This window comes from Bubalus kerabau, chromosome 2, assembly GCF_029407905.1.
Source record: "Bubalus kerabau isolate K-KA32 ecotype Philippines breed swamp buffalo chromosome 2, PCC_UOA_SB_1v2, whole genome shotgun sequence".
In the NCBI taxonomy this organism is placed as follows: Eukaryota; Metazoa; Chordata; class Mammalia; order Artiodactyla; family Bovidae; genus Bubalus; species Bubalus kerabau.
The window spans coordinates 27,996,275-28,005,981 of NC_073625.1; positions in this window are offsets into that span (position 1 = coordinate 27,996,275).

Sequence of the window (9,707 nt, forward strand, 5' to 3'; positions counted from 1 at the left end):
CATTGGACAGCAGTGTAGCTACAGAATAGTTCTATCATGGCAGAAAGCACTGTTTAAAAAATTAAATAGAGCATTTTACAAAATACACAGGGGTCAGAGAATGGGTAGGAAGGATCCTATCGGACAGGTTTAAAAAAAAAATACATTTTTATTGCTTTTGGCTACAGAGTGTGGCCATCTTACTTCCTCAAGCAGGGATTGAACTTGTGCTGTTTGCAGTGGGAACACAGATTTTTAACCACTGGACTGCCAGGGAATCCTGGACAGCTATTTTTGTAGTCCATTCAAAGATAGCGTTAATAAGAAGGAAAAAAAAGAAGATTGATGTGAGGTGATGTTCAGTTATTCAGTCAGTTCAGTTCAGTTCAGTTGCTCAAAGAACACCCAGGACTGATCTCCTTTAGAATGGACTGGTTGGATCTCCTTGCAGTCCAAGGGACTCTAAAGAGTCTTCTCTAACACCACAGTTCAAAAGCATCAATTCTTTGGTGCTCAGCTTTCTTCACAGTCCAACTCTCACATCCATACATGACCACTGGAAAAACCATAGCCTTGACTAGATGGACCTTTGTTGGCAAAGTAATGTCTCTGCTTTTGAATATGCTATCTAGGTTGGTCATAACTTTCCTTCCAAGGAGTAAGTGTCTTTTAATTTCATGGCTGCAGTCACCATCTGCAGTGATTTTGGAGCCCCCAAAAATAAAGTCAGCCACTGTTTCCACTCTTTCCCCATCTATTTGCCATGAAGTGATGGGACCAGATGCCATGATCTTCGTTTTCTGTATGTTGAGCTTTAAGCCAACTTTTTCACTCTCCTCTTTTACCTTCATCAAGAGGCTTTTGAGTTCCTCTTCACTTTCTGCCATAAGGGTGGTGTCATCTGCATCTCTGAGGTTATTGATATTTCTCCCGGCAATCTTGATTCCAGCCAGGGTTTCTCATGATGTACTCTGCATATAGGTTAAATAAGCAGGGTGACCTACAGGCTTGACGAACTCCTTTTCCTACTTGGAACCAGTCTGTTGTTCCATGTCCAGTTCTAACTGTTGCTTCCTAACCTGCATATAGGTTTCTCAAGAGGAAGGTCAGTTGTTAAGGGGTATTAAACATGGTGCTCTATTTTTTAACTTGGGGAACTGGGAGATAGAGATATCATGGAGAGAAATACAGGACACGTAAGGGACAGCAGGTGGAGGAGGCGAGATGCTCTGGGATTACGCCCCCTGGATACTGGGGACTGTCCAGAAAAGGCAGATCAAAGCAGGGGTGCATAGAATGAGCGTTAGAAGCATGAGTAGATCTTTGGGACAATTAGTTTGTCTTTTTTGTCTGTTTTTATTTATTTGGTTATTTATTTGAGGGACTTGTTTGTTTTTCATTTTGAGTTTTATTTCTGACTGAGTATACTCAAGCCTATTAGGGAGCTATTTAAAAAAAAATTAGTTAAAATTTATTTTGAGTAACCCATACTTAAGTGTACAGCTCCATTAACTTTTACACATTTATGTACCAGTGACTCTACCACTTAAGGTTTTGATTCAGGTTTCTGACATTCTCCAAGGTCATCTAGTGCAGCTTCTTAGATAATACTGAACCTCCCCCACAGTAACCACCGTGCTGACTTCTACTGGTCATTAGTTTTGCCTGTTCCTAAATCTCATGTGAATGCACTGATAAAATACTGGTCTTGAGATATTCCATGCTATTTCTTGTATTGGTAGTTGTTTTATTATTGTTGGCATCCTGTGTAGTACCTCATGGTAAAAACAAATGATAGTTTTTATCTCTTCTCCCATTTGCAGACATTTGGATTATTTCCAGTTTTTAGCTTTTGTGAAAAAAACGGCTATAAGTGTTCTTGTGTACATTTTTTTCATAGACACAGGCATTGATGCCACTTGGGTAGATGTTTAGAAGTGGAGTTGCTGGGCCATAGAGTTCTGCTGCTGCTGCTAAGTCACTTCAGTCGTGTTCGACTGTGCGACTCCATAGACGGCAGCCCACCAGGCTCTGCTGTCCCTGGGATTTTCTAGGCAAGAACACTTGAATTTTTGAATACAAAAATTCCTAGCATTTTGTAAATGTAACATTAGCAACAACTAAGTAAAATAATGAAAGGGCAAAAAAAGTTTTTCATTCGTTGAAAGAAAAAAACCCTCAAAGTTACTTGTGGGAACATTAATAATAAAGTTTACTTAACGACCTTAAAAATGGGAAGACATCCTGTGCTTCTTGATGGGACACTTTATGTCATACAGATGCCAATTCTCAACTAATTTCTAAAGTGATTCAAAATATAATCCCTTTAGGATATTCTTGGGACATACCAAATGGTTCTAAAGTGTATATGCAATAATTAATGTGTGAAAAAGAGGCAATAAAAAGTATCCAAAAGAAAAACAGTGAGATGGGGACTCCCAACCAGGTATAGACAGTAAATTATTCAATAAACAGTTTGGGACAGTTGACTCTCCCTTTAAGAATAAAGTATATACCCTTGTCTCAAACTCAATAATACATTTCAGATGGATTAAGGGTAAATGCAAACAAATTAATCCAACACTGTGAAAGAGACTACAGAAAAAAGTAGCCTTATAGTTTTGAACTAGGAAAGGCTTTTCTAAGCAAGACATAAATCCTAGATACCATAAAATAAAGGTTGAACTATTTAAAATGACATAAAGTTAAAGACAAATGGCAAACTAGGGAAACTGTTCTGCAACATATATGACAAAGTATTAATACTCTTAAGAGCTCCAACAAATCAATACAGAAAAGACAAGAGTCCAATAGAAAAATAAGAACACAAAAAAGTATTTCACAATGGCAGACATCAAATAGTAAATATGCTTTTTCCTTCACTAATAATGCATGAAATACAAATTCAGGCATTAAGAAGAGAATGATTTTTTTTTTACATGTGCAGATATATATAGCATCTTTGTGCCAAGGTTATGGGGAAACAGATACTCTCATAATTGCTTGGAGATGGTGTATGTGAGTACAACTTTATAGGGCACCCTGGAAAAATCTTTTTATATATTTTGGTTTTGATCCAGCAAGTTCACTTCTAGGACTTAACCCATGGAAACTGTTGAACGGGTATACAAATACGGATGACAAGGCATTTGTTTTAACATTGTTAAAAGAAGGGAAAAATGTCAATAGGGGAATTCCTAAATAAATTATGAAACGTTGTGTGATTGTTAAATAGGGGATGGTTTCATGGATAGATTTTTTTTGGCGGGGGGGCGGGGGGTGGGCACACTGTTTGCCTTGTAAGACCTTTGTTCCCCAACCAGGGATCAGACCCATGCTCCTGCAATAGAAGTGTAGAGTCTTAACCATTGGACCATTAGGGAAGTTTCTAGGATGGATAGATGGATGGAAGTATGGAAAAGATTACTGAAATATATATTTGAGCAAAATGATGAAAGAAGCTTCCATAAAAACTTGTTTGTATTGAAAACTCTGGGCTAAAAAATTTACATGGATCCTCTTATTGAATCTTTAGAATACTGATTTCAAAACATTTATTACAAATATATCTTAATAAGAACTTGCCTTAAATGTACAGTACAGTAATAACCAAACTTTGTGAAATAAGTCTATCTTGAGATAGCAGTTTTTAACCTGTGAGGTTGGCAAAAATCCAAAGTTTTGACAGCCTACTGTGTTAGGACTGTGGAAATAGGCACTGTCTTATTGTTGTAAGACCATGAAGTTCTTTATACCAACCACATGGGCCTTCTTTCATGTCTTTCCTCAGGAACTTCCACTTGAAACTTCCTTTGTGCAGAGCCCAGCGGCTGCTATTCATTTATCAGAGCAAAGTTTAACCTCACCTCCTGAAGGAAGTCTTCACCTCCCACCCCTCAGACTCCTGCCTTAAGCATTCATATTACACTTTCTTAGCACCTCTCTTGTTCCTGTTGTTCAGTCACTAAGTTGTGTCAGGCTCTTTGCAACCCCATGGGCTGTGCACCAAGCTTGCCTGTCCTTCACTATCTCCCGGAGTTTGCTCAAACTCATGCCCATTGAGTCAGTGATGCCATCCAACCATCTCATCCTCTGTCGTCCCTTCTCCTCCTGCCTTCAGTCTTTCCCAGCATCAGTCTTTTTCCAGTGAGTCAGCTTTTCACATCAGGTGTGCAAAGTATTGGAGCTTCAGCTTCAGCATCAGCCCTTCCAATGAATATTCAGGACTGATTTCCTTTAGGATGGACTGGTTGGATCTCCTTGCAGTCCAAAGGACTCTCAGAGTCTTCTCCAGTACCACAATTTGAAAGCATTAATTGTTCAGCGCTCAGCCTTCTTTATGGTCCAACTCTTACATCTGTACATGACTACTGGAAATATCATAGCTTTAACTATAGGGACCTTTACCTGAAAAATGATGTCTCTGCTTTTTAACACCTCTCTTAAATGGTATTTATTCATCTATTATTTATTTTTCCCAATCAAATTGAAAATTTGTGAGGTCAGTAGCCTTAACTATCATTTCTTCTAATACTTGGCACTTAGTAGGTACAGAAAAGGAAAGGAAAGTTAGTTGCACGGACGTGTCTGACTCTTTGTGATCCCATGAACTGTAGCCCACCGGGTCCTCTGTCCATGGAATTCTCCAGGCAAGAGTACTGGAGAGGATAGCCATTCCCTTCTCCAGGGGATCTTCCTGACCCAGGGATCGAACCCCGTTCTCCTGCATTGCAGGCAGATTCTTACCAACTGAGCTACTAGGGAAGTCCCAATTATATTCCAATTAAAAACTACTTTTAGTTGTGGGTGCCGTTTAATTAAAATCTCTCAGCCTAAATTTCCTTAAGAAAATACACATCTCTTGGGATGTTTCACCTCTTAGATGGGTACCATGAAGTATTACGTAACATAGTGTGTGATACAGAGAAAACCCTCAAAAAAGGGGAAGCTATTCTAATATTTGGGAGAAGGCAATGGCACCCCACTCCAGTACTCTTGCCTGGCAAATCCCATGGACGGAGGAGCCTGGTGGGCTACAGTCCATGGGGTCCCTAAGAGTCGGACATGACTGAGCAACTTCACTTTCACTTTTCACTTTTCATTTATTGGAGAAGGAAATGGCAACCCACTCCAGTGTTCTTGCCTGGAGATTCCCAGGGACGGGGGAGCCCGGTGGGCTGCCATCTATGGGGTTGCATAGAGTCGGACACGACTGAAGCGACTTAGCAACAGCAGCATTCTAATGTTTAATTACAGTTACCATTACCAATGCAGTGGGTACATCGTTGGCTCATGACAGATCAACAATTATGAAAGGAAAGTCATCCTTATCTGCTTCACTGTTATCGCAATAGCTATGCTCTGTGTAAACCCTTATTTCCTTAATATTTTTCTTTACAATGACTGACTTCTTAAATGTCTACCATAATCTCATGCTAACTTAATATCCACAAAATTATTAGTTTTTGTAACATTTTCTGCAATAAATCATTATCTAATAAAAAATGTTGCTAGTAATCACAGATAATTGTCATGAGAAGGTGCTGCTTGACTCAATCTTTGGAAAATGCTGAGAAAATCACTTGATGTTTATCATTTCTCTTCTTTGCATGTCTCAATTGCACCTATTAAAATTATTTATCTCCATGTTTATCTTCATCATTAACTGGGATCTCTAAGGGCAAGAATTGTGACTGTAAATTCTATTGCCAGTGATTACCAAGATACTTTCTCAGAACAGCAGCTCAATAAATGTTTGCTAAATGAATTAAACAGCTTTTGAGTACCTACACTGATTAAGGAATGTGCTCAGCATGTTGGCAGAATTCAAAGAATAATCAGACACAGATTCCCAATGAAAAAGATAACAAACTAAAGGGGAAATACTTTTTTTAATAAAAATGCATATGTTACATACATTTTATATGTATATTATGCACATACAGTTAATTTTCATGAATGTTAATAATAGTAAAGATAAATTACTTTCAACTCAAAATTACTCAAGCTGTATCTTAAAAGTTAAAGATGTGAATTATTAATATGTGTATCAATGCCAATTTAAGATTTTAAGGAAATAGTAGAAAAAGTCATGTCAGAAAGAGAATTGCATGTGCAAAGCCACTGAGATGGGAAAATGAGGAAGATGTAATTAGGTACTGAAATTACAGTAGAGAATAGTATAAATGAGTTGATAAAGTTGATAATATGTAGAGTTCTTGGCAGTTCATAGAAATGAAAACACAAATGTCTTTAAAATGTGATAATGATTAACAAAATGTTTAATTTCATTTATATTTAAAAAAGAATATAAAGGTTACAATGGGATATCATTTTTTGTGTTGGCTAGCATGAAGGAGAATGGTGCCCTTATCCACTGTTAATGGAAGTATAAATTGGTATAATGACTTCAGAAGGAAATGTGCCAATATCGTTAAAATTTTAAATACATTTACTCTTTGATCCAGTGGTCTCACTCCTAAGATTTTATTCTCCATATGAGCAATTGCACATATGAGCAATGCTACCCATACAAGAACATTTATTGCAGCAGTGTTTAAAATCACAAAATCCTAGTACCCTAAATACACTGTCAATGGAGGTCATAATTATTCAAGAAATACCTATGCCATGTTTATGAAGAAGAGAGTTTTACAAAAATTAATGTGAAATGACCCCCAAAATATCATAGATGCAAAAGATACAGAAATGTGTGTAAGTTGTTCCCACTTGAAGGGAGAAAAAAATGATAATTTGGTGTGTGTGTGTGTGCACGCACATATCTGCCTATCCCATAAATGCACACATGCTTAGGGGCACTTATAATAATGCTAGAAAAATAGAAAAGAAATTGCTCAAGTGGTAATTGCCTCTCTGGATAGAAACTGGATATCCGGAGAGATAGGAGAGAACATTCCTTTCCCTTTATACTAGCTGTTGAATTTTATAATCCTTGAGCCAGATGGGATTTTTCAGGCAATAGTACCAGAGTGAGTTGCCATTTCCTTCTCCAGGGGATCTTCCTGACTCAGGGATCTCCTGGGTCTCCTGCAATGGCAGGCAGATCCTTTAATACTGAGCCACCTGGGAAGCTCAGAAAATACTTAGTACTTACTAAGCCCCAGGTCCTTTCATAATTGCTGGAGATAAAGCATCTACTCTCATGGTATTTACATTGCATATGTACATGTTATAAACATTTTGAAATCTCATAGGACAAATATGATTAATGTAATATAGCTAAAATAAATATGAATTTTAAAAAATTTCATCCCAATATAAAATTTTTTTCAATTTCATCCCTGTACATAAATGCTGAAATAATTTTTTTAGCTCTTGCTAATCTAAAACTAGTTTTTAGAATAAAACAAAATCATTAAAATGTATTATTTTTACAATAAGTACAAGTAAAACTATCTATTTAAACTTACTTTTCAATTAGCAGTTCAGTTCAGTCGCTCAGTCGTGTCCGACTCTTTGCGACCCCATGAATTGCAGCACGCCAGGCCTCCCTGTCCATCACCAACTCCCGGAGTTCACCAAGACTCAATGTCCATCAAGTCAGTGATGCCATCCAGCCATCTCATCCTCCGTTGTCCCCTTCTCCTCCTGCCCCCAATCCCTCCCAGCATCAGAGTCTTTTCCAATGAGTCAACTCTTCGCATGAGGTGGCCAAAGTACTGGAGTTTCAACTTTAGCATCATTCCTTCCAAAGAAATCCCAGGGCTGATCGCCTTCAGAATGGACTGGTTGGATCTCCTTGCAGTCCAAGAGACTCTCAAGAGTCTTCTCCAACACCACAGTTCAAAAGCATCAATTCTTCAGCGCTCAGCCTTCTTCACAGTCCAACTTTCACATCCATACATGACCACTGGAAAAACCATAGCCTTGACTAGATGAACCTTTGTTGGCAAAGTGATGTCTCTGCTTTTGAATATGCTATCTATAGGGTTGGTCATAACTTTCCTTCCAAGGAGTAAGCGTCTTTTAATTTCATGGCTGCAGTCACCATCTGCAGTGATTTTGGAGCCCCCAAAAATAATGTCTGACACTGTTTCCACTGTTTCCCCATCGATTTCCCATGAAGTGATGGGACCGGATGCCATGATCTTCGTTTTCTGAATGCTGAGCTTTTAGCCAACTTTTTCACTCCTCTTTCACCTTCATCAAGAGGCTTTTGAGTTCCTCTTCACTTTCTGCCATAAGGGTGGTGTCATCTGCATATCTGAGGTTGATATTTCTCCTGGCAATCTTGATTCCAGCTTGTGCTTCTTCCAGTCCAGCGTTTTTCATGATGTACTCTGCATGTAAGTTAAATAAGCAGGGTGATAATATACAGCCTTGACGTCCTCCTTTTCCTATTTGGAACCAGTCTGTTGTTCCATGTCCAGTTCTAACTGTTGCTTCCTGACCTGCATACAGATTTCTCAAGAGGCAGATCAGGTGGTCTGGTATTCCCATCTCTTGAAGAATTTTCCACAGTTTATTGTGATCCACACAGTCAAAGGCTTTGGCATAGTCAATAAAGCAGAAATAGATGTTTTTCTGGAACTCTCTTGCTTTTTCCATGATCCAGCGGATGTTGGCAATTTGATCTCTGGTTCCTCTGCCTTTTTTAAAACCAGCTTGAACATCAGGAAGTTCACGGTTCACATAACGCTAAAGCCTGGCTTGGAGAATTTTGAGCATTACTTTACTAGCGTGTGAGATGAGTGAAATTGTGCAATTTAGCAGTTAGAAAGCCAAATCTTAAAAGGTTGGGGATCAGATAAAGGCTGCTAGAACTTGGATACTAGATTTACAACTTTAAGAATGAAAAACTCAAATTTGGTGGATTAAGTCAAAGTATTACAGTAGTTTTTTCAAACAAGTTTTATGAACCTGCATGAACAAAAGGGACAGCATAGGTGAGGCAAGAGCAGCAAAAAGAGGGAGCCCAAACAGAATGGTTCAAACTTCAGGTTTGGAGGTTTAAAGGACAAGGTCTCCCTGGTGATCCTGAAGATGTGTCTTTGATACAGGATGTGCTAGAATAGGAGGGAGAATAAAATGTTGAGCTCAGTAATTTTGGAAGTGTTCTGACACTAGAAGACTTTTGTTTTTTTATCAGAAATTAAATGTAAGCTACAAGAGAAAACAAAAAGTAGAACTGTATGGCTTCCGTAAACTATATAGATTATGGCTTAGCGGTAAAGAATCCACCTGCAGGAGACTCCGGTTTGATTCCTGGGTTGGGGAGATGCCCTGGAGGAGGAAATGCCAACATACTCCAGTATTCTTGCCTGGGAAATCCCATGGAGAGAAGCCTGGCAGGCTACAGTCCACGGGGTTGCAAAAGAGTCAGACACAACTTAGTGACTCAGCAACAGCAACAACAATAGATTATTATGAGGTCAAAATAGAAATGATCAACGCTGTTTATTTCACGCATCTCTTTCAGATCAGCTAATTAAGGTCATTAAAATACGTTAACGTGAATATGGTTTGTGGTGTATCAGGAGGCTTGCAATTGCTGAGATAGTATTCCATACACGATACACTAGCATTGTATTTACCATGATTATTCTTGTTTGGTTGATTGAATTAAATTCCTTTTTATTTTATTGAACTGTCTAATTGCTCCATTATAATTTCTATGTATTTCCCCAAAGACTAGCTTCTTTATGATAGAAGACAATGAAGTAGCCCACAGAGATAAGCAAAAGTATAGGCATATTATCCTCCTTTTA